The sequence below is a fragment of the Zalophus californianus genome, chromosome 7, assembly GCF_009762305.2.
Source record: "Zalophus californianus isolate mZalCal1 chromosome 7, mZalCal1.pri.v2, whole genome shotgun sequence".
Lineage (NCBI taxonomy): Eukaryota > Metazoa > Chordata > Mammalia > Carnivora > Otariidae > Zalophus > Zalophus californianus.
The window spans coordinates 126,794,413-126,816,879 of NC_045601.1; the positions used below are offsets into that span (position 1 = coordinate 126,794,413).

The 22,467-nt window shown below is 45.8% G+C and overlaps 1 protein-coding gene across 12 annotated transcripts in view; it reads left to right on the top strand.

Moving 5' to 3' along the window:
- RREB1 (ras responsive element binding protein 1) overlaps positions 1–22,467 on the top strand; it is a 176,839-nt gene that overhangs the window by 48,980 nt on the left and 105,392 nt on the right. The window contains exon 1 of one of the 12 annotated variants that reach the window (XM_027601654.2): positions 20,427–20,532. The exons of the other annotated variants lie outside the window; for them this stretch is intronic. The gene's annotated coding sequence lies outside the window, so the exon portion shown is untranslated. Of the gene's footprint in view, positions 1–20,426; positions 20,533–22,467 lie in introns of those variants that run through there. 12 annotated transcript variants of the gene reach the window in all.

Below are 22,467 nucleotides of genomic sequence, written 5' to 3' on the forward strand. Positions count from 1 at the left end.
TTTTTCTTTTAGACATGAAGTGGTCTGTGCATGCGCATGAGTGTGTTCTGAAATAAGTTTAGTTTTAGTGGAAGGTGGAGAAAAGGGAACTGCAGAGCAAAGAATGGTTTTTGTTAGTTTTAGGGTTGTTTTTCTTCTTCTTCTCCTCCCCATAGCCCTTAAAAGCATCCTCTAGACTTGGTGCTTTTTCGGGTAGGCAGGTATGGTTCTAAGACCTAGTGTAACCCGGAAGTCTAAGTTAGAGGCTGGAGTCCTGGCAGAAACTTTTTTTTTTTCCCCTTTTCTTAAACATTTAGTTCTGTGCTTCCTTCAAGAGTCACACAGAACTTTTGAAGAAATGGGTTCGAAATTAGTCTTCCCAAAAATTTATGGAACAGTGAGCCACTAATGTTAGGGGTTTTTGTTGTTGTTGTTTGTTTGTTTGTTTGTGTTTTACCTCTGCATTTTGGAGGGACCTTTCTGGGTACCCGCTGATGGATCCTGCTTTGATGTGTTTTGAGCTTTGGTTACACTGATGAATTAAACATTTGAATGTCTTTTATCAGGTTTTAAATGTGTGAAAAAACACCTTCTCTCCCACCCACCCCCACTTTTACAAAAGAAAGGGAGAGCCCTTTGATTTGGTTATTTGTTTAGCTTGTGCTCCATTTTAGGTTGTTAATGAACTTGCACTGTTTTATCATTTTTAAAAATACTGCTAAGCAGGTTGCATTTTGCGATGTTTTGTTTTTAAAGGATTCGCTGGTTATATGGTACATGCTGCTGATGCTTACTGTACATGGCACATCATTCTCTGGGGTTTTCTAGATGACTAAAGTTTCTCATCAGAAATTCAGAGCCTCAGCCCTTATGGCAGACAAGTGTTTGTTCTGTGATGGGGAAGATGGGTCTGACTCAGCTAGCACAGGTGGTGCATCCCTTCCTAACTATTTACATCATCCAACAAGTGACCTTTTGATTGAAGGGTCTTTTATTTTAGATATCTTCAGGCAGACTCCTGAGATCTTATTTGCATCCAACACAGGTATAGAATGTTGAAGAAGGAAAACAAACCTACCCTGTTAGTGGGCATCTGATCGAGTTGTTTATTGGTTTATCTGCTGTCTTGTCAGGCAACAGCTAGTTGCCATGATGTGGCTTGCATTTTTACTCTTTAATTTTAAAGTGCTGTGTTGATCCACTTCCAAAGGTCAGTTTGAGAATCTTTGCTTTCTGTCTTTATGCTCAGTTGTTAACATCATTTATTACCTTCAGCAAAGGAAAATTCCTGGTTAATGATGTTAAAAAATTAATATGAATTATAATTAATATAATACAACTTCTACAAAAATTGGTTAAATGTGCTCACTAGAAACAGAAGTGAATCCTTTTGATGTTTCTATTCATTATCCTTCTGAAAAGTAGGTGGTGCTTAAAAGGTCATAGGATAAGGGTTGCTAAGCAGCTAAACAGAAGGATGCTAAAATTAACCAAAGCATTTTTGAAAGGGAGTCCTTCCCTGTTTTACATTATTTACTAGATTTAATTAATTTCTGAATCCTCCATGTCCTCTGACCTAGGAAGGTAGGCTGTTAAGTTTGTTTTGTTTTTGTTATCGTATTTAAATAATCTCTCTCTCTTTTGTAAGTGTCTTTTAATTGAAGTTCATGCTCTCTGACCAACTCTGGTGTCAGATGGCAGCTCCTCTGGGCGGACTTCTTGTCTGATACCCATGTGTTCAGGTTAAACCTCCCTTTCCTGAGGATATACGTGCGCAACATCACCTTAGTTCATTTATTCATAGCAGATTGTTTCGTTTGTTTTGGAAAATCTAGCTCATCCACAAAGTGATGTCTTCCTTTACTCTTTATTAAACAGATTTGCATTCAAAAGATAGAAATGTAATATAGTATCAATAGAAAGTATGCAGTATAGTCCCTCCTGATAACAGGACAATTGTCGTCTTCCCCTTGCCTGAGATTAGATTAGGCTTTGATAGGACTACACCTCCCCATCTTAGTTTACTCAGCCCAGTTTTTCATACCTTCTCAAAAATAATTGTATTAGATTTGGAGTATCTTTGGAAGAGTGACCAAATGTAAAAAAAATAAATAAAAATAAAAAGTGTGATTTACATAACATTTCTGTTGTGAGTAGGTGTTGTAAGGATATTGAAGCTGTACAGTGAGATAAAATGGTTGCAGTCTTAACTAAAGCCATGGTTGGGAAGCATCATCTCTTGGTTGAAAGGCAAGCCTGCTCAGAGGTTTCCCCGTCTCAGAGTTGCTTCTGTACATCTGACCTACTGAACAAGCAAAGTTGAGTAACATTTTTTATATCCAAATATAATTAAGAAACTGGGTGGGTTCTTTGGGAGGGGGCAGGGTGCATGAGTTCTCATTCTCGCTCTCTCTCTCAGACTTAGTGATTTTGAGTAGAAAGAGGCAGGGCCCTCTTCAAAAAGCAGGGGTCAGATTGTGATTTCCACGCCCTGGGGGGCCTCCCCATAAATCAGAGGTAAAAGGTGTACCATATGAAACACAGAGGGAGGCACACGATGTGCTTTCTGAAATGCATCACTTATTTTTAATTTCCCCACTCCCATAGAAGGCAGAATAAAGAGGAAAACCATCTGCTGTGTTTTCACCACGACTGAGGTAGCAGAACAAGGAAGGTTGGGGGGGGGCGGTCAGGGAGACAGACTTTTTACGTGGGCTGCCCTGTGGGACAGTGTCGCTGACTGTGCCGGTCTCGGGGTCTCTGGTCACCTTTGGGGTGTTCTCCGTTCGCTTGAAGGGAAGCCAATGTGGAGTAGAGCCAGAGACTGCTCCCTTTGGGTTGGTGGAGACCAAGGGAAGCCTGGGAGGGAGGGCTCAAGGAGCTGTTCCTTCCAGTTCCTGGTGCATCTTGTTTCTGATGGTACTCCAGGGTACAGGTGAGCCCATCGGCCCATCAGTGAAGGTGGTGGCCTGTTGAATAGGTGCTTCAGACAGAAGTGGGAGAGGGTGGAGATGTTTGCTCAGTGTGATTCAAGCAAGTAATGCTAAGAGAATTTGAAAGCCTCTGTAAAGTCCCCCCAAGACTGGGGAGACTGGGTGCTGCCTGCCCTTGCAGGATTCACCTGAAGCCTTTCAGACTCCCTGAGGGCGGGTGGTCCTGATAAGGTAGAGACTGCCCAGGGAACAACCCCCCCCACCCCCATTTCTTTGTCAGCCGGCCAGACTGCAGCGAGAAAAAGTCTCAGTGGGGGTAATTAGATAAAGCTTTTAAATGGCTCTATTTGTTTTTCCCCTGGCTTGCTTAGTATCTCTTTTTCCCCCCCTTTTTCAGAGGCCAGTGGGGTCGGATGGTCCAAAGAATGTTGAGGCTTAGTGGCCTAATGACTTAAAATTTCAGCTTTGATGAGAGTGTACCTTTGACAGTCTTCATCCTGCTTTTGTGAAGGCCTTGAACAGAGATTCGGATTTTATCCTCAGAGCAAGAGAAACAGTGAAGGTTAGGCGGGTATATGAACCCATTTTACAGCTGTGCCAGTTTCCACTCTGGCTGGTAATAAGCCTAATCCCAGCCTAGCTCCATACGACACCTGCTTTTTAAAGTCCGCTTAGCCTCAGAACACTGAGCATTAAATATGTGCCTCTCTCTGTGTTTTAAATGAGACCAGATCATTTTCACAATAATTCTGTGTTGAATTTGAAGATGCAAGGCAATTAAAAAGCAACTTTTTAGCCTTTGGCACATCTCTGTTGATGAATGTGATTATACATTTTTTTTTTTCCAGTGGGTTTTCTACCTCCTGGAATTGTTGTAAGGATAATAAATGTTCCAGAAACTCAAAATCTATATATGGAAGAAAGTGGTGTATTTTGAGCTCAGGAAGCTTTGTGGGTATCCACTCTGGATTTCCTTTCCAGAACTGTGCACAACTCCAGGACTTGAGGCAAAATTCGCCTAGGGGTTTATGTTCCACTTGAGGAAATGCAGCACTTTCTTTGCTTTGGGTGCTGAGAGACAAACAGAACGAGTCAATTTTTCTTAATGAAGTTCACTTCGGGGTGGATTTTAAGGACAAGGCATGTCCTCGTAAGCTTTGGACTCCCCCTTTAAAACATGGTTGTCAGGGTTGGCGGTTTGCCCCCAGGGGCATTTGGCAATGTCTGGAGACATTTTTGATTGCCCTGCTAAGGGGTGGGGGGGTGCTACCGGCCTCCAGTGGGTAGAGGCCCGGGATGCTGCTACCCATCCCACAATGCACCAGCTGGCCTCACAACAAAGAATTACCCAGTCCAGAATGTTAGTAGGTGGAGGTTGACAAAGCCTGCTTTAAAGGTACGGTAGTCGTGGCCCGTGTCCTGTGTGCAAGTAGCCTGGGTGTACTCTGTGGATTGCACATGATCTCTTTGTAGATCTGAAATTTCATAAAACAAGTGATCTCCCATTACGTGCCCGTAAGATACCATGGTTGGCACATTCAGGGTTTCACAGAAAATTCAGGGTTGGGGCAAACATTAAGTGGCGTTAAATATATTTAAAAACCCCATAGTAAATAAAAGTTCTAGAACTCATCTGCTCCTAAAACAAACCAGATTCGTTGGCACCGGGAAGCTGTTCCGAGTCACTTCTTCAGTTATTGGGAAACTCGCTCTGGTGCTGTCATCTGCCAGTTCTCCCTCGTGTTTTAAGTTATGTGGAGTGTATCTCTCCCCCCCCACCCCAAGTGTTTGAATTAGCCTTTACTCCCTTGACAGTCCATGTTTTTGCACTTGTAAGTGCAAAAGAAGTCTCCCTTTGTTTTGTTTTGTCAAGTTTTTGCAAAATTCTTACATAACTATCCACCCTTTTTACAGGGCAGCGTTTGGGAACCGGTCTTCTGTCCATACATCTCCTCTTGAGGGGTGGCTGACAGGGATGGGGAGGGAACGTGGGGGAAGACACAGTGGTTACTTTTATGTTCTCAGGACTCCTGGATGTCACATATGTGAAAAGGTGGTTGATTTAAAGAAACAGAATGTGGTGTATGAACTTGAAACTGAATTTCCTCAGGCCCAGAAAGGTCTAGGATAGTGACAGGAGGAGTGATCTTGAAGTCACAGTGCCACTTACCTTACCCTTGTTCTGTGTCCCCTGTCCTCCCCCCTCCACCCCCTTAAGGCCTATGTCACAGGGGCAGGAGGTGAGGAGCTGAGAAGGAGGCAGGAAGAGAGGGAGAGTGAATTCCAGAAAGGGAAGGGCTGACTGCCCCTAAAATGGCCTGGGCTCCCATTGACCTTAGATAAACACGTGGCTCTTGAAGGTAGCTTTTTTTTTTTTTTACATCCTAAACCCGTGGGAGACAGTAAGCATCTGTGCACATCTGTTTGTGCTGCTTTTGCACAGGGACCTGCTCTGAAGCCACCTTGGCCATCCTGTCCCGAGTAACAGGAGCCGTGGATTCTAGTGGTTTTCTGCCCTCTCCTCTAGCCTATAACCCGGCAGCTCCCTGCCCTCTCTCTCTCCATTTATAGCTTTTCCCAAGCCCGGACCTTTTGTCACCCAGCTCTCCTGCAGGTGCCCCAGAGGTAACTTGTAGAAATAAAAGTCCCCTCCCTCCCTTCTAGAAGGTGGTCTGAAATGCACCGTCCACCCAGTCTTCCGGCCAGGAAGCGCTTTGCCGTCCTTGCTTGTATCTGTCTCAGTCCTGAAGTTCAGTGAACAGACCCTCCTGGAAACTCCTCTCCAGTGGGACTCTGGTATCGGCTCCGTAAGACCCCTGACCTCAGGTCCTCATCATGTTGCAAACACCTCCTCAGTTAGCTTCCCACCACCCATGTTTCCCTGCTCCAGCTCATCCTCCACTCTGCTCAGAAATTCAAGCTGTGCATGGTGTTTGCCTGCTGAAAAACATCTCTTGGCTCCCTGTTGTCTACAGGAAGAAATCCAAACTCCTCAACTTGGCACCGGAGGACCTTCATCATCAGCTTCCAGACTGTCTTACTAGTTTCAGCTCCTGCCACTTCTCTGCGTCACTGACGCACTAAATGGTTTCTGACCGTCTCTGTGTTCACTTGTGTTCACTTGGGCTTTCCCATTCACTTCTAGCGAACAGTGTGTCTTAGATCTTCTTTTGAGACCACTCTCAGAAAGCCACCTCTTGCAGGGAGGACCTGCTTCTCCATCCAGAGTAACTCTTATCCCCATCTGTCCAGTCTGTCGTAATTTACCTGTTGACATATTTTCCCCACCTCAGGAGCAGGGAGGGACTTTGACTCTTATTTTTCCGCCTTCTGTACCTAGCTCAAGAATTGCATAGTAGGTCAATTGGATCCATTTTCTAATACAAAAGCAAGAATTTTTGGAGAAGTATAGCCTGTTTTTGGAGGAAGAGCACATATAATTTGGTAGCTAAGTCCTAAATAATCAGTACAGATTGAGAGAAGGAGACAAGAGTAAACTTGAGTTTTTAGCACACCCATCACGCAGAGACTTGGTGTTAAGTGCACGCTGGTGGAAAAGAATTTTGAATTACAGAAATTTTAAAATAAAACTTTGCTCAGCTTAATTTACTCGAAATTAAAGAGAAAAAAAATCTTTGTTAATGCCTGATTGCACTAAAAGCTGTCTCACTAGGGCCCTTACTAATTATAACCACTTTTCATGGCTTTCGGTTTGAAGTTTATATTAAATAGGAGAGATGGGCACACAGATCAAAGACCAAAATCATTTCAGAGCTCCAACGTGTGGGCCCATTTTCTCTGCTTAGTTAGATTTTTGTTTCATTAGTGGTATGAGTTAATAGGAGTGTTGGTCTGTGTATAATTTAACTTTTCTTTTTTCCGTTACTCCTTGGATTTAAAACAAAATACCAAACCAGAAACCTACAGAGCATAGATTTTGCCTTATTTGTGTGTGCGTGTGTGCAATATCTATACTTGATAGAAGTTGATTATAGATCATACTTACAGAGAGGATCATTTCACTGTTTTAGGGGAGGTAAGACACTCCCACTGTTTTAGGGGAGCTTCCTTTATTATTAAAAAAATCATTGTTGACAGTGGGAGCTAAGACTCTCCCACTGTTTTAGGGGAGCTTCCTTTATTATTAAAAAAAAAAACCCACTCTGAATACACAAAATCATCTCAAATTGTTTAAGTTTCTTTTAAAAGAGGTATGTATAGCTTCAGAAATAGGGGAGATACCAGAAAGATAGGGTCACAGAGAGAAAGGTTTTGCTTATGGACCCTTTTGTACCTAAAAAAATTTCTTAGAACTGCATAGTGGAAGGTCTTGGTATCCTTTACAAGATGAAATCCTAGCTGATTAAAAATATATTCCTACCTTTAAATAGTCCTGTTGTGCTTACCTGATAACTAGAGTTTAGGCTCAGATCTAGTAGATACACTCAGATCTAATAGTCTAACTCTGTTGTATTTCTGAGGAGGCTTGTATATTTTCCTTTCTGCTGTGGAAAACAGATTTCTTAAAAGTCATTTCTCTTCCACTTTAGGGCTTTTAATTGTTGTTTTGAGGGATAATTATATAAAACTGTTTAGTGGACATCTCAAACAGGTTTCCCATGACTTGGTTAGTTAATCCTGTATTGGATTAAACTGTTCTTCTTAAAATTTTAAACTGAGTATAATTTAAAAGAGGCTTACCTTGTACATCTCTAAACTTAATTTGTATTTAAATCATGACAATAAGGTTTCTGAGACCTATTTGTTGTTCAAGAACTCAGTAAAGCTTCACAAGCCCCTTTTCCTAAAATATCATGTTGGAGTCAGTATCAGACCCCATCTGCTTTCAGAAAACAGTTTTTCACCCCCACATTTGCCAACCTCATAGTGTTAAATTTTTTTTAACATTTACAGATCTTTATATGATTTTTATTTAGTATTTGAATATATGCTATGTGAAAGCTGCAGTAAACACCAAGAATGCTTGTAGGAGAAAGAGACAGTTGCTAGCTTCATGGAGGTTGGAAAACACGCATTCAACCACTAAGTCGTGTACTTCTGTGCCAAGTGCTAACAGTGGAGTGTAGAACAGGAACATACAAAGTTTAGCCTCTGTGTGTGGGGGGGGCAGGATAGAGGATACTGGGAGGCAGGTCAAGGAAGGCATCCCATGGAGCTCATATATGAAGAATGGTGGAGGGAAGGAAAGTGTGTTGGAGAACAGCTTATATAAAGGTCCTGAGGTTGGAGGGGAAGGGGCTGTGTGCCCACTGAATTGAGAGACACGCAGCGTGTGTGTGTGTGTGTGTGTGTGTGTGTGTGTGTGGAGGGAAAAAAGACACAGAAGAAATGAATGACAACCTAGTGAGGCAGGTAGGGGGCTTCAGCACACTGTTTGCAGCCCACAGGTATTTGGAATTTGTCTTAGGAACTTAAAGGGTGTTAGGCCAAGGAATGGCACGATGAGATTTGCATTTTCAAAGATTATTCCTGCTCAGAGTGGAGAATAGATGACAAGGAAACTGCTATTTTGCCTTCCGTTTGCAAGATCCCGTAGAAGCCTAGTTTTTCAAAATTTTGAAAACCAGCGGTAGCTTGGATATGGTGGGCGTAGAGGTGGGGAGCCTGGAAGGCTTTGATAGAGATCTAAGTGGCCGGAAGGATTGGCTCCTTCCGGGTGGGGTAGCATGGTGAGGGAGAGGGAGAGATGGCTTCCAGGTCTCTGGCTTTTGTAGTGGGCGAGTGGGGGTGCCTTTCTCTGAGATTAGCATGCTGGATAAAGCAAGGTTTGTAAACATGGTATGTCCCCTGTTCCTTAAAGAGGGATTTTTACGGTCTTTAATACTTTCAGCATCTTTACTTGTACTGTTTTCATTGGTAAAACATACACGCCTGGCCTGGCAAAAAGCATGAAAAGTACAACTATATTAAAAAAAAAAAAAAAGTGAGAAAAGGAAACAGACGACTAGCTTCCTCCTTCCCTCCTCTTCTTTCCTTTTAATTTCCTGATACCAAAAGGAGATGGCAGATTTTCTTGTAGATGGCCCGAGCTTCTGAATGCTTTTCAGATGAGATCTACAACGAAATCTTGAGAGCATTTAAGTTTCTGCTTGTTTTAGTGATGCTTGATGTGTTTGACTTGTGAGCATGGGCCTCGGGGGAGGAGGCTTTGGGTGCGAACCAAGGTAGGACTCTCAAAACTGCCTGAGCCTTTGACTTAGGAGTGTCAGGACTCCTTCACGACCGGATTTTCCAACGTATTTCTTCTTTTCTCAGGGGTCACCTGACACCCTGCGTGTCTCAGAACTCCAGCATTTTGCTGGACCGGTAATCTGTGAAAACAAAGTTCACTTAGTAAACAAAACTTGCTGTTGTATCTACTGTGCACTGGGCTTTACACTAGATCTGTGGGTGTCAAAGGAAAGAATTTAATCCCTGCCACAAGGAATGGCGCTTGTCCCCACTGAGCGATTGTCTAGCCTGTGTTTGAACACCTCTGACAACGGCACCCCTCCTCCCCCCGCCAGGCAGACTTTGGGTTTTTACTGCGTTAATTAACTTTTTTTTTTCTCAACACAAACAAATCTTTGTGGAACAAGATAGAAAGTGACGTGTTTTCCACTGAGTTGGTAAAAACTAGAAGCTGGAGTGCAGACACGCTGCCTCTTATGATATGACCCTCAGAGTTGCGTCCCTGAGTGCCATCCTCACTTAACTTTCTCCTGCGCTGGAAAGTCCTGCTTCCTGAGGGGGGCGCTATATGCCTCACCTGCCCGCACAGCCATCCCCTTGTGTGTGAGCTGGGACCCCATCCCTGAAGGTGATCTCGCAAGAAAGCATTAGCAGTGGTCCCAAATTGGGGTAATGCTTTCTCTGACGTTATACAAATGACTGATCAGAGCCTCAGGTGAGCCCTGGCGTGTCCCAAAGATGCTTCTCTTTTATGGTATTGATCCTGACCAAGGTAACCCTAACATCCCATGGGGTCCCCGATAGTGCCGTTGTTTGCCCACGTTGGGATCAACATGATTTTCCATCTCTTGCTCAGGAGCTTGGGTGTTTCAGCATCACTGCGACCATCAGTCCCATTAGAACAGACACCACACTTTATCCCAGCCCTGTATTTGATAAGATGAAGCAGTTAGGGTTTAAAAAAAAAAAAAAGAGAAAGAAAACTCCACAAAGACCTTGCCCTGTCCCACTTCTTTCTAATTGATATAGGTTGGTCAGGAGATGCTGAAAACTTTAAAAGCTGGGTGTAAGCAAGGTTTTTTGAAATTTGGAATCTTCAGGTACTATGCAAACAACTCAGTCTTAAAGCCTCACGGTGAGGTGTGGATTTGGGGGGTCTCACAAGAAATTTGTTGCAAATACAGCTTACTAGATAGTGGCCTTGTGATGGATATCCAAAATAGCTGTCAGTAGTATATCCAGTGGCCGATATCTGGTGACAGACACACATAATCTCACTTTTGGATAACCCTTCCGTAACTGCAGACAGTGGTGACCACGCACACTACCTCTTGGGCAATTTATTTTTCTTCAAACAGTTGTGTATTTGCATCCGGCTGCCCCTCGTTGAAGGGCTCGGTGGTGTTAGGTTCCCTAGGTGTTGGGGTGTTGGAATGTCCCCTATGTGGCCACCTTCTGGCTATATTAGACCATCTGCTGTGTTAAGATTAAGTGGATGAAAGTTTAATATATTTTATGTAAAGCTCCTGAAGAGGTTAGTGAAACAAGTTAATAAAGAAATACATGCTTTGGCATTTTAATGAGCTTTCTTCAGAGAGTTTCACACCACTAGAAGGAAGGCCAGGCCGCGGGATGTTCTCCAGGCCATCTGTGACATGCCCGTTCGTTGTGAAGGCAGGGCCATTGTTGTCTTGGGAAGAATGTGGCGTTGGAATAGGTGCTGCACGGAAGTGGTCGCTCTGCCTTGGAGGTGGGTGAGTCCCAGGCGCACGTGGTCGCTTCATGGCAGTAAGCACCCTAAGCACCGAGAACCCAGGTGGTTACACCTCTTCTCATTTTCATTGTTGTTCTTGTTTCCTTTTCTGAGTGGTGCTCGATGTTGACGTGGGTGATGATCATGGCGTGTGGGTTGAAGCTTGCTCTTTATCAGTCCACCAGAGAGTAGAGGGTGTGCGTTCACGATCCATGCTGTGGTATCCTCAAGAAAAAGCGGGGGGGGGGGGCGGTGTATATGTCTGGGGGAGGGAGTGTGGTCGAATCATTATATTTGGAGAATGTGATCAGAGCGGCCTGGCAGCTTTAGGTCATTGTCATCTTGATAGTCCCTGGAAGTTTGGAAGCGCTCCGATAGCTGGCCATCCCTGGGGGGTCTGCTAATAGCTCGTGTCTCTCCAGAAAGCTGCATAAAGCTCAGTGCACCCTTAGACAGCAGGAACTGGGATGTGGTCATTCATAGTACAGAGGAGTCTACCTCGGGTGCATTTAAATAAGTTCAGCAGACCACATTTGTGTTTAGAGACCACCTTTGGTGAGAAACATCACTAGTCAGGGCCCTGCCTGTGTTTGCTTTAAATCAGCTAAACCAGAAGTTAAGTCTTTCAGTTTCTCTTCTGCCCTTGCCAGACTTAATCGATGACTCCAATCTGATAACAAAAATTTCAAGTCCTTCCACTTTTAATTTTCACCCTTTTTTGATGGTTAGGCTTTTCATGTGGGAAAACACTCAGCGTGGGTACTGGGAGCCGCAGTGACAACATCTAACCTTTATTGAGCATGTACAGTAACCGTTATCCTCAATTCTTGACACGGATCATCTCATTCATGCCTCACAAAGACTCTTTGACCTGATGATGTAGGTCAGTTACCCTCATTTGCGGATGAGGAAATGGAGACCCAGAGTGGCCACCAGCTAGTGGGGATCAAACTGGGCAGCCTGAGTCCAGAACCCACGCTTGTAGCCACTGCTCAACAGCCTCCCATGATGACAAAATATATCCATCAAGTAAATATCCCCTGAAACCTGCCATGTGCAGAGCTCTTTGGTGCCCGTCGAGGAAGCGTGTGTAAGAACAGGCATGCGACAGGGTTGCTGGCTTCTGGGAATAGTGGGTTATCCAGCATTTGACGAGATGAGTTTGATAGACCATGACTTCAGTGGAAGATCAGGAGGGGAGATGTGTGATTGCTGGAGTGAGAGGCTTGCAGAGGTGGTGTTGGTTCACAGATCAGCTGGAGGGAAGTGGCTGTCCCCAGAGCCTCGGGCTGGCACTGTAGCAAAGACCCAGGGGTGTAGCCCTGAACAGACCTTTCTGGAAGATAAAACTTCCCCCAGGTTTCTAGCAGAGAGGTTCCAGTGGATCGGAGGTTGTCTTTCACATGGTGAGGGATGCCCCCAAAATGAAAAGAGTCCCGGGCTTGGACTTGGGGCTTCGGCTGGTCCTCCATGTGGTGGATAGTGGGGTGCGTGCCTGTCTCTCAGGCTCTTTTTTGTGGACACCCACTTTCAACCTCACTGAAAGTGCTGGAGCTCTGCTTCAAGGTAAGAGTAGTATGTGGGCCACTTTGGAAGAGCCTGGAAACCGTCAGCTCTATAATCAGTTGTGTTGCTTTGGGTTTTTATTTCAAGGGCCAGTGCCTTGAAAACAGGTCCCTTGTTGTTTTCTGTTATAATGGGTTGTCACTTAATATATAAATTCAGTATTTTGCTTCAAGGTGTTGGGGTTCAGGACCAGCGACCTAAGAGGCCTGGGGATCTGTGGTAACTAGTGAAGTGGGTGTGGCAGTTGATCTAATTATTGACCTGATCCTAAAATTTGTCCATATTGAAGGGAGGTAGCCAGCCATTGGGAGGTATTGTTCTTTTGTTGCTTTGCTTTTTAAGCAGTGGGAGCCCTGTGGACTGGAGGGCAGTGATAGAAGGATGTCCTGTCTCCCTCTGGATGTTTTTGGGATGGAGGTCACCATTGTGCATTGATCCTGCCCTTTTTGGGGGGTGCCTGAGCAAGTTATGGGAACGGGGAGATCTTGAATTGCAACGAGCACTTGATGGTTTGTTTCCTGTTTCCGGTGGGTCTGTGGAGAAGGATTGTTTTGAAATTGGTAACAAATAGGAAATTTCAGCCTTGTGTGCCACGGGCTCAGTTATAACCGAGCTATCGTCTGTTTACTGCTACCATCCTCACCCTCCTCCTCATTTTGCCCATGGCAATTTGAGCTTCAGGAGAAGAGTAGTGACAAGAACTCTGGATTGGGAGACCAGCATTCTGTGCACCTTTTCTCCTCTGTAGGATACCACCATCAGCTTCCCTGCCTCGGGAATGGGAATCCCTTCTGGGACACTTTCCCCGGGTACTAGGCTCTGGGGGTGCAAGGATGAGTAAAACACACTCTAACACTCACCAGTGCATCCCAGCCGGCAGGGGCCCCGGGGCAGGCAGAGCACCCGGGAGTGGGAAGTGGTGGGGGAAAGAGGAAGTGATGTCTTCAGATGTGAAGGGCTGGCCATGCGGAGAACCAAGGGGGTTGGGGGGGAAGGACTGACTTATAGGCAGAAGAACCGTGTTCAGTCCCAGCCCCCCAGAGTACAGAAGTACGGGGTTTCTTTGGGGCCGGGGTAGGGCAGGAAGTGGAGCGTGGCTGGAGGAGAGGGTTGGGGGTGTTGAGCTGAGTTAGGCATGAGACAGGTGTTGAGATGAGATTTCTGGAAAAATAGACGGGCTAAGGTGTGTGGGCAGTGGTGAGCCGTCACATGCTTCGAAGCGGGGCTGTGATGTGAGCAACTTGTCTCGGAGAAAGAAGACTGCTAACCCTTTAGAAAGGGGCAGTGGAGGAGACATGTCCTGCGAAGCGCAGAATTAACTTGGAATTTGGTGCCGCGTTTAATAGAATAATTTATCCCCGCCCCCACCCCCTTTCACCCCTCCGAGAGATTTTTCTGCCCAGGGTGTGGTGCGGGCTGCCCTCTGAAGGCTGAAAGGATCGGAGAGTGGTGGGGTCCCTGTTTCAGCAGATAGAACCCAGGCCAGTGATGTGTCAGCTCCCTCAGTTGTGTTTTACTCACAGGTGCTTATTTAAGCTTATCAGGTAGTGGAACTAGACCCTGGGAGTCAGGGGGGACTGTTGAGGCTGTAACTATAATCACCAGTTTGTCAGCTGGGAGTGAATAGCCTGGGAGAGGGAGCAGGCTGAGGGCTCGCTACTGTGCAGTCCCGGATGACCTGGGGGTGAGGGTTTCGGGGGCTGAGAGCCGCTGTTGGAAACTGTCTGCTCCTAAGGCGGAAGCCGCCTAAGCAGAGTGGACCAGGGGGGTCCTCCTGCTCACGGGAGCATGCGCACTCACACAGGTAGCGGCTTGCCACTCCTGCTCCCCGCCCCCTGCCCAGATTCCAGCCCCCTGTCTGAGGATGACGTCAGCCAGGAAGGGGAGCCCTGGATGCCCAGGGCTTAACACCCCCCAACCGCCTGTGCATGCGTGCGCGCGCGCGTGTGTGTGGAAGTCAGATAGCAGGCCCCAAAGACCATCAGTGGTTTATTCACTGTAGTAAGGACACGATATTGCCTTTATTCGTAGGTTTCAAAGTCTTCCGCCCTCTGGGGAGGACATGTCCAATTTTGTATGTGTGGCTTGATACATTTCAAAGCCAGTACTCCTGGACTGAGGAAGTTAAGAGGGCTGAGAAGAATGTGAGGAGGCCCCGTCGATTCGGGAGGTGGGACACAGCACAGACCTTAACGTTAATAATTTCTGTCACCTAAAACTGATTTTCTAGGTCACGATGCTGTGAGCTGTGGACCACCTCCTGTGTTTGGTTTTGTTTCTGAACATGGTCTCTCATTTGCACTAGATGTGAGCTGGAGGAAGTGGGGTGCTGGTCCGCTCTAGTGGGGCTCTGGGGGATCAGCAGGGGAGCGGGGTGGGAGGCACCTTCCTTGTGCTTGTGTGACAGTCAGAGTGCTGGTTCCGGAGGGAGTGCCCTGGGTCAGCCCCGAGCCTTGTGCCGGGTGGTCGCGTGCATTCCTCCATGGATGAGGAGGAGGTAGTATTCCCCTCTTTTTAGGGACAGGATGCTGAGGCCTAGTGGTGTTCCTGTTTCTGAGGTCATGCAGCTAATGTCCGACTGCTGGGAAGCTTTCTGTCCTGGCCCGTCTGCACCGTCTTAAGGGACATTCATTTGTTACACAAAATCGCATTACACCTTGGTACCTGGAGAGCTCCTAGCCAGCATTTCTGAACCTTGATTTGATGCATTTGTCTTGATTCCTGAACAGTTTGCTTGGATTTGAGCGGAACAGGATATTTGAACGCCTCAAAATTTGCCTGAAATATCCCTAATTGAGCCAACTCCCTGCGTGTAGGGCACTAGGTTGAGGCATGGTGGAGCATGGTGGTTCTTGCCTTTGGTTTACATTGTGAAAGGAATTCGCACTTCAGTGTGGACCCCAGGCCGAGTACCCACGGAAAGCTGAAGGCCAACAGAAGAAGCCAAAGTGTGGGCTGAGGTCCAGGCAGGAAAGGGCAGGTGGGGTTTGGAGTTTCGGGTGATAATTTGGGGTTGAGGACCACGTACTGGAAGATGGTAGAGTTGGGGGGCTATCTGGGGTGGGGTGGGGCAGGGCAGAATTGGAGCTTTCCTTCCATATGGGGGAGGGAGTCCTAAGGTTTTGAGCAGAGAAATGACAGGTTGGACTGGACTTCGGAGACATCCTCAGAAGGGGGAGCATGGCCGTGTCTGTGTGTTGGGTGGCTGTGTGGCTCACTTCACTGTTCCCTTGTGGCCCAAGGCAGAGAGCGCATCCCATGTCAACTGGTACAGGCTGCACCAAGTGGTGCACAGGATCTCTGCAGTGCCTACCGCCGCTGGCATGATGTATACAGACAGGGAGGTTTTATTTTGACACCCATAGATTTGTTTAAAAGCTGAATCACATACTCTGGCTTAATATTTGACTTCCAAGTTACCAACTCCAGATGGGCTGCCCTCAGGAGGGTGATGGGTGGAAGGAAGGGTGCCCAGGGCAGCAGGAGACCTGGTTTGTTAGAACGGTTCGCTTCAGATTCCTCCGGTCTACTCTGTCCCTCTTGAGGGCTTGTTCGCTGAAATTCTGTATCATCTTTATAATGTTGGCATATTGGTATGTATGTTACTAGCGCTGGTTTACTGAAGGTGGGGCCGGAAGGCTTTCTTGGCACATGGGTGTCCCGAGCTGTGGTGTGTGGGCATCTGGCCCGGAGCACTGTGAATGCCTGTGTGCCTGTGGCCCCCGGGACCTGAGCCAGTCTGCCAACCCCACCCCGCCAACCCGGTTTTCCAGTCTCTGGCCATCTTCCGTGGTTCCTGGTGACAGAGGGAAAGTGGTGTTGTCTGAGAGGGATGCTCTCACCTGCCCTGACTCGGGGGAGGAAAGGCCGTCTGGATGGTGCAGCTTTACTGATGATTCCCCCATATCATTTTTACCCTTCCTGGCCAACCTGCCAAGTCTAAAGCCCTTTCCAGCTTTTCCTTTGCTCTTCAGGCCTCGGGTGAGGCTGGAGGTCTCTAAAAGAGAGGCAGCCGGGAGCCAGGGCCTGTGTCAGCCACACACGCCGGATGCCACCCCCGTGACGCAGTTTTGGTGGAGCTGTCCCTGTCACAGCCCCCCCCCCCCCCCCAGGGACACACTCCGCACCGGTGTTCGGAGCAAAGTGCTCCTCCTGGCTCCCACCTGGATGTGGCCTCCCCTTTGAGCTCTGGCCGTGGGGATGCCATTCATTCTTGCCCCCTTCCCATTCATTTGTGTCCCTAGTCATTTTGAAGAAGCAGATATGTACCGTTGTCCCGTGCTGCCAGTGGGGTAACTGGTTTTCATGCATTGTCTCCATAGTCCTCAACAACGGCCGCACCACGCTGGTATCTTTATTCACAGCTTGCAGGTACAGAAGATGGGGTTTGAGGAGAGAGTCCTGATCATACCAGGTACCCTTGGTATACAGGACGCTCTGCGCTCCCCAGCTTTTGGTGCTTTGTCTCATTTAATCTGTGTTGACCTTGTGAGGTCATTGTTGTCTCCATTTTACAGATGGGGAAGCTGAGGCTGAGAGCATTTAAATCACTTGCCTGGGGTCACTCCAGCCCTAAGTGACAGAGTCAGAATTTGAGCCCCGGCTAGTGTCGCCCAGTACATGTGCTCTTAATCTTTGCTCTTATGTATTTAAGTAGAAATTCCTCCTTTGGGGCCGACTTAAAACTGATCGCCTCTATTGGATTTGTTTTCTAACACTCTGCATTTCTAAAAGGGAAAGAGAGGGAGCTAGTGTGTATCACATACCCCACTAGAGTTTTAGGCACATAGGTTGTGTTTTCCTTATACTAGAGTCTAAGCTCCATGAGGATTTTTTGGTCCTTTGTGTCCGTTTTCTCCATTCATGATGCCAAGCACCGACCACAGTGCCTGGCACGTCTGGGTGCTCAGTCAATACTCCGCGAATGAATGAATGAACCAGGCAGGGGTTCTGTTAGCATATTATAGGGGGAGGCAGTGAAGCAGAGATTTGTGTGACTTGCCCCTAGGCACACACCACAGTTAACAACTTTTGCTCTTCACACTACAGATCTTTTGTTTAACAGATCTTTTTGACACACGTAAAATTTTAGGGAGTAATCGGATCTATGTCACGGGATCATAGGGCATGATATGAAACACTATAAATACTTACCCAGTATCTGGCACAGAGTAAATATGGGATGAGTGGCTTTGCATTTGCTGTGTTTCCGGTCGCTCTTCTGCATATGGCTTCATCTGGGGCAGGGTTGCTATGCACATCAGCAAAGCTGAAAATTTGCTAGCCCCTGAAACTTTTAATTTTATTAATCGAATGTTCCTAGCTCTGCTGTACTCTCTGTGAAGCCATAACAAGTAAAAAAATTGGTGAAATCAGTTTAAATCTATCCCAGGCAAGGGGCTATGACTAGCAAGAGTTGATTCAATTATATTGGTGTCTGCTTTGTTTCCAGTCAGAATGTTGTACTAGATGGAAGGGGCCTGAGGGATCATTGTCCAGTTATTTCCCTTGCACCCCCTTAATTTACAGGTGAGGAACCTGAGGCCTGGAGAGATACAGGGGCAGGGCTGGGGGGGAACTCGGGCTTGCGTGTTAGGTTCTTTACAACATCAGCAACCCCACCAGGTCTGGACTCCCAGAGATTTGTCCTCGGTGGGATTGTCTGAGCACTTATGTAGGAGCCGCCATTACTCCTGCTAAAGATGTTAGTGAGAAGATCGATCAAGAGCCAGTGAATCAGAATCACAGTACTATGTAAACATTTCTCATTTATAAAATGTTTGTATTTACTGTAAATAATGCGAGGGAGTGTAAAGAACATAAAACTTCCTGGCATCCTGTCACTCAGATTGCAAAGGAAATATTCCTAAATCTTAAAAAATTGATTTTCTCCATTAGATTTGTGTTATTTTGTTGCCCATTTAACTCCTAGTCATCATAGAAACGTCTAAATGAACAAAAAGGAAAAATCTAGTAAAATGCAAAGGAAAAGAAAGTAAAATTATTTATTTTCATGAGTCAGAAATAACTTTAGTATATGTCCTTCTAGATGGCTGATGTGGATGCATACACATACCATAAAAATGGGATTCATTACATTTGTGGACAGTAAGAAGCCCAGTTTTGCACATGCCTTTTATACCACCAATCTATTAAAGATTTAATGTGATATGATCAGTATTTGCTGATGTATTTAAATATCCTTTGACATGAAAATCACATTATTCTGATGTGGCATAATTTGGTGGGAGGGCCAAAGGCTAATGTTTTCATTATTTAGCATTCCCTGGGCATTCACCTTGTGAAAGGAGGGAAGGGTATCTTCCTAGGTTAAATGAAACCAATCTGGGATTAAAAATTTTTACTGTAAATTAATCAGAAATTGATTTATTCTAAAGAGGAGAACACTAAACAGAACAAAGTATATTTATTTTTTTATTAGTGTCTGATTTGTCATTACTCTAAACAGATTAGTCCAAGGATGAAAAACATTGAGCAGGGCACCTGGGTGGTTCAGTTGGTTAAGCGGCTGCCTTCGGCTTGGGTCATGATCCTGGAGTCCCTGGATCGAGTCCCGCATGGGGCTCCCTGCTTGGCGGGGAGTCTGCTTCTCCCTCTGACCCTCCCCCCTCTCAGGTGCTCTCTCTCTCATTCTCTCTATCTCAAATAAATAAATAAAATCTTTTTTAAAAAAAGAAAAACAATGAGCAGTTAAAAAAATCCTTCTAAAGGGTCAAAATGTCTTGAGAAGAAGATGTTTTCCATCCTGTATAGGACATTGTATTATGAATGTTCCATATGATGTGACATGTAATTTACCTGTGGTTGTATTTTTAACTGGGTATTTTGCTTTCATCGATGTCATGTTATTTGGATATTTTAGAGCAGTTATTCCCAGTTTTTTCCAATATAAGGACCTGTTTTAGTGTAAAAACTTTTTCTAGAGCAAGCATAATTTTAATTATAGATTCTGTTGGCGGGCTCTGACAAAAAATTCCTAAAAAACAGGGGCGCCTGGGTGGCTCAGATGGGTAAGCATCTGCCTTCGGCTCAGGTCATGATCTCAGGGTCCTGGGATTGACTCCAGCTCAGCAGGGACTCTGCTTCTCCCTCTCTGTCTCCCCCTGCTTGTGCACTCTCTTCTGTCTCTCTCTCTCTCTCTCTCTCTCCCTCCCTCTCCCCCTCTCAAATTAATAAATAAAATCTTAAAAAAAGAGAGACTCTTAAAAAAAAATTCCTAAAAACAACAGGGTTCGTGGAATTTTTCTTAGTTTATCTTAATTACAATCTTCATACCCTTACCAAATAATAGTACATACATGATTTACTTGGTTTGTAGATGCTTGATGAGCATATGAATAAGTGGACCCCCTGAAATAGCTCCCTGGAGGCACCTGCCCTAGAGGAAGATAGAGCCTACATATGAATAACTCTAAGGTCTCAGGTTAGGAAATTAATAGTTCGATCAGTCCTGAAGGGCACGTCCCCAACTCCAGGAAAAACTGTAGGTGAAAGATCTGGGGGCCATTCTATGGCAGGTTAGGAGGATGCATTTCATTCCACCTGCTCACTCCTGAAGCTTCTGGAGGTGCCAACCCAGCCTAGTTGTCATTATTTCAAAGGAAGGAATGTTGTTGGAGGAGTAAATTGAATCCGAAATACTTCAGCAGACCTTATGGCATATCTCCTGTAGCCCTTTTAATTAATTTCAGATGATCTATCAGAGAGAGGGCTGGATTTGTCGGCTAGGTGACTAGTCAGGTTCTACACCCAGCCCAGGCTTGATTATGGTTGAAGGAAAGAGGGGACACTGTATACCTCGGTTTCTCCATCTGTAAAATGGGCAGAATCTCTTTCGTTTATCATACATATGCTTAGGAGGTGACTTAATGATGCTCCCAGGCAGTGTTTTCTTTCTTTTTAATCAATAGAAGCAAACAGAGAAGGCTTTGTGAGGCTAGACGTCATTGTCCTTTCATATCCAGGAGAAGGACCATAAAACTAGGGAAATTCTGCATATCCTGAAAGCTTCTTGAAGGCCAAGCAGCATCCGGAGGACCTGCCAGTGGAGTGAGACCTTCCTCAAAAACCTGTCTCCATGCTCCTGAGGTTCCGTTTTCTTCTCTTTAAAATGAGGGTGTTAGTGGCTTAGTAATTGTTCAGTGGTGACGCCTCTTAAAACACTATTCTTGGGTTCTGACAGCAAAGTCCTTGCCTGCTTCACCCCCCAAATGCAGGTGGAAGCAGCTGCATCCTTCCTGATGTTGCTGTCTGATCAGGAGGAAAATCATCCCGAGGTTTTTCTAGGAGTTAGGGCCAGGAGCAGGTATTGTTTCAGGTTTATGTGCTATCTGTGCATTTTCAAAAAATGTTGAGTGGAATCTTCATTTCAAGCTTATATAGCCTTTTCAGGTTGCTCCAGGGAATCCTCAGGAGTGTCTTCGCAAAAGAGGATGTACAACCAGCCCACATCCTCTGAGCCTGGGAAAGAGCAGCGTTGGTGACTTCCCAGAAAAGACTTGTATGGTGTGGGTTTTCTGCAGATAATAAAACTGGATTTTTACAAAGGAGGCAGGAAGAATTACTTTCCTTAGGTGGACTTGAGGTGGCATGTGGCTAGAGTCGCCTGAATTCAGTGACAGGTGCACGCAGCCACAGTGAGGCTTCCCCAGGACGCGGTGGTTACTTTTGATGAACAATGACCTCACAAAGGTTTCCAGGGAAAAAACCCTCCAAACATAATTTCCAGAATTCCAAAGCAATTTTACCATTCTGATTCTAAGAGAGGTTGGATTGGAAAGGGGACTGCCATCAGCACCTTCTCTTGTCTTTGTTTTATAGCTGTTAGGAACGATCGTAAAAAAAAAAAAAGTTGTAAATGATAACGTAAGGATTTTAGTTGAGTTTATATTGAAGTAGTTTGCTTCAGGTTTCAATGACTTGGCAATACGGAGAGAATAGTAACTAAGCCTTTCGTAAGAGATGTTATTTGAGGAGGGGTTACAAATGCATAGTCAGTTTAGGAATGCAGAAGTAATGTTTTCTCTCAACTTATCTTACTTTTTGACCAGGAGGAGAGATGATTTTTTAGGCATAAGAGTGCACCAAGTAGTGAGTAACAGTCTCTAAAGACATTTAACTCTATGAACAGAGCATACGTATCTTTATTCAAAATGAATTGAGTTCTGAACCTGATGTTGTCAAGAGTGCTTTATTATCAGGTAGCTTGTAACTACACGTCATTGATCAAACCTGTTGTGTTTCCCACAGAATTTCATTAAAAAGGTGCCCATACCCCGTAGACAAAGGGGCAGTGAAACAGAAACTTGATAGAAATACTAGGGAGGGGGGTAGATAGAGCCACCGTAGCGCCTGGGCCTCCTTTCACTTCCTTTCCCAATTCTGCCCCTTTTTGAAATGTCTTCGAGAAGATGGGAGGAAGCCGCCCGCGGCTGGGGGCATCACCCTGGATGGCCGCCCTCCTCTGGATTTGGGGATGAGAGGGGCTCAGCCCTGTCCCCAGGGCTTTCTGGGCAAGCCTGGGACTTGGCAAGGGCAGGTGGGGGACAGAGAAAGCGCCTTCCTCGGGGCCTTGCCTCCTGCTGCCCGCTGGGCCACCAGGGAAGGAGCCGCAGGGCCTTCTAGAATGGGGTGCAGGCAGGGCACAGTAAGTTGGAAAGCAGAGCAGAGGTGGAGGGGCTGCAGGCAGTTAGTGTCCCGTGTGTAGACCGAGCAGCCCGGGCTCTGGTGCAGACGTTCTTGTCCGGCTGTTGGCTTTTCCTCTTCACATTTTGGCATTCAGCGATCGCATTCGATACCTCTATGGTTTGCAAATGTGAGTATGATGTGCATGTACATTTTTGGGGGATGTTGACTGGGCAATAAAACTGAGAGGCCCAAATGCTAAGAGAGCTGCTGTTTTACGGATTCGTTGAAAACTAGCCTTAACTTGGCCAAACTGTGGGAGTCATTTGCCCAGACTACTCCAGGTAATGATTTTTGCTTGGCCCGCTAAAAAACATTTCCTTGCAAAGGTGCAGTATC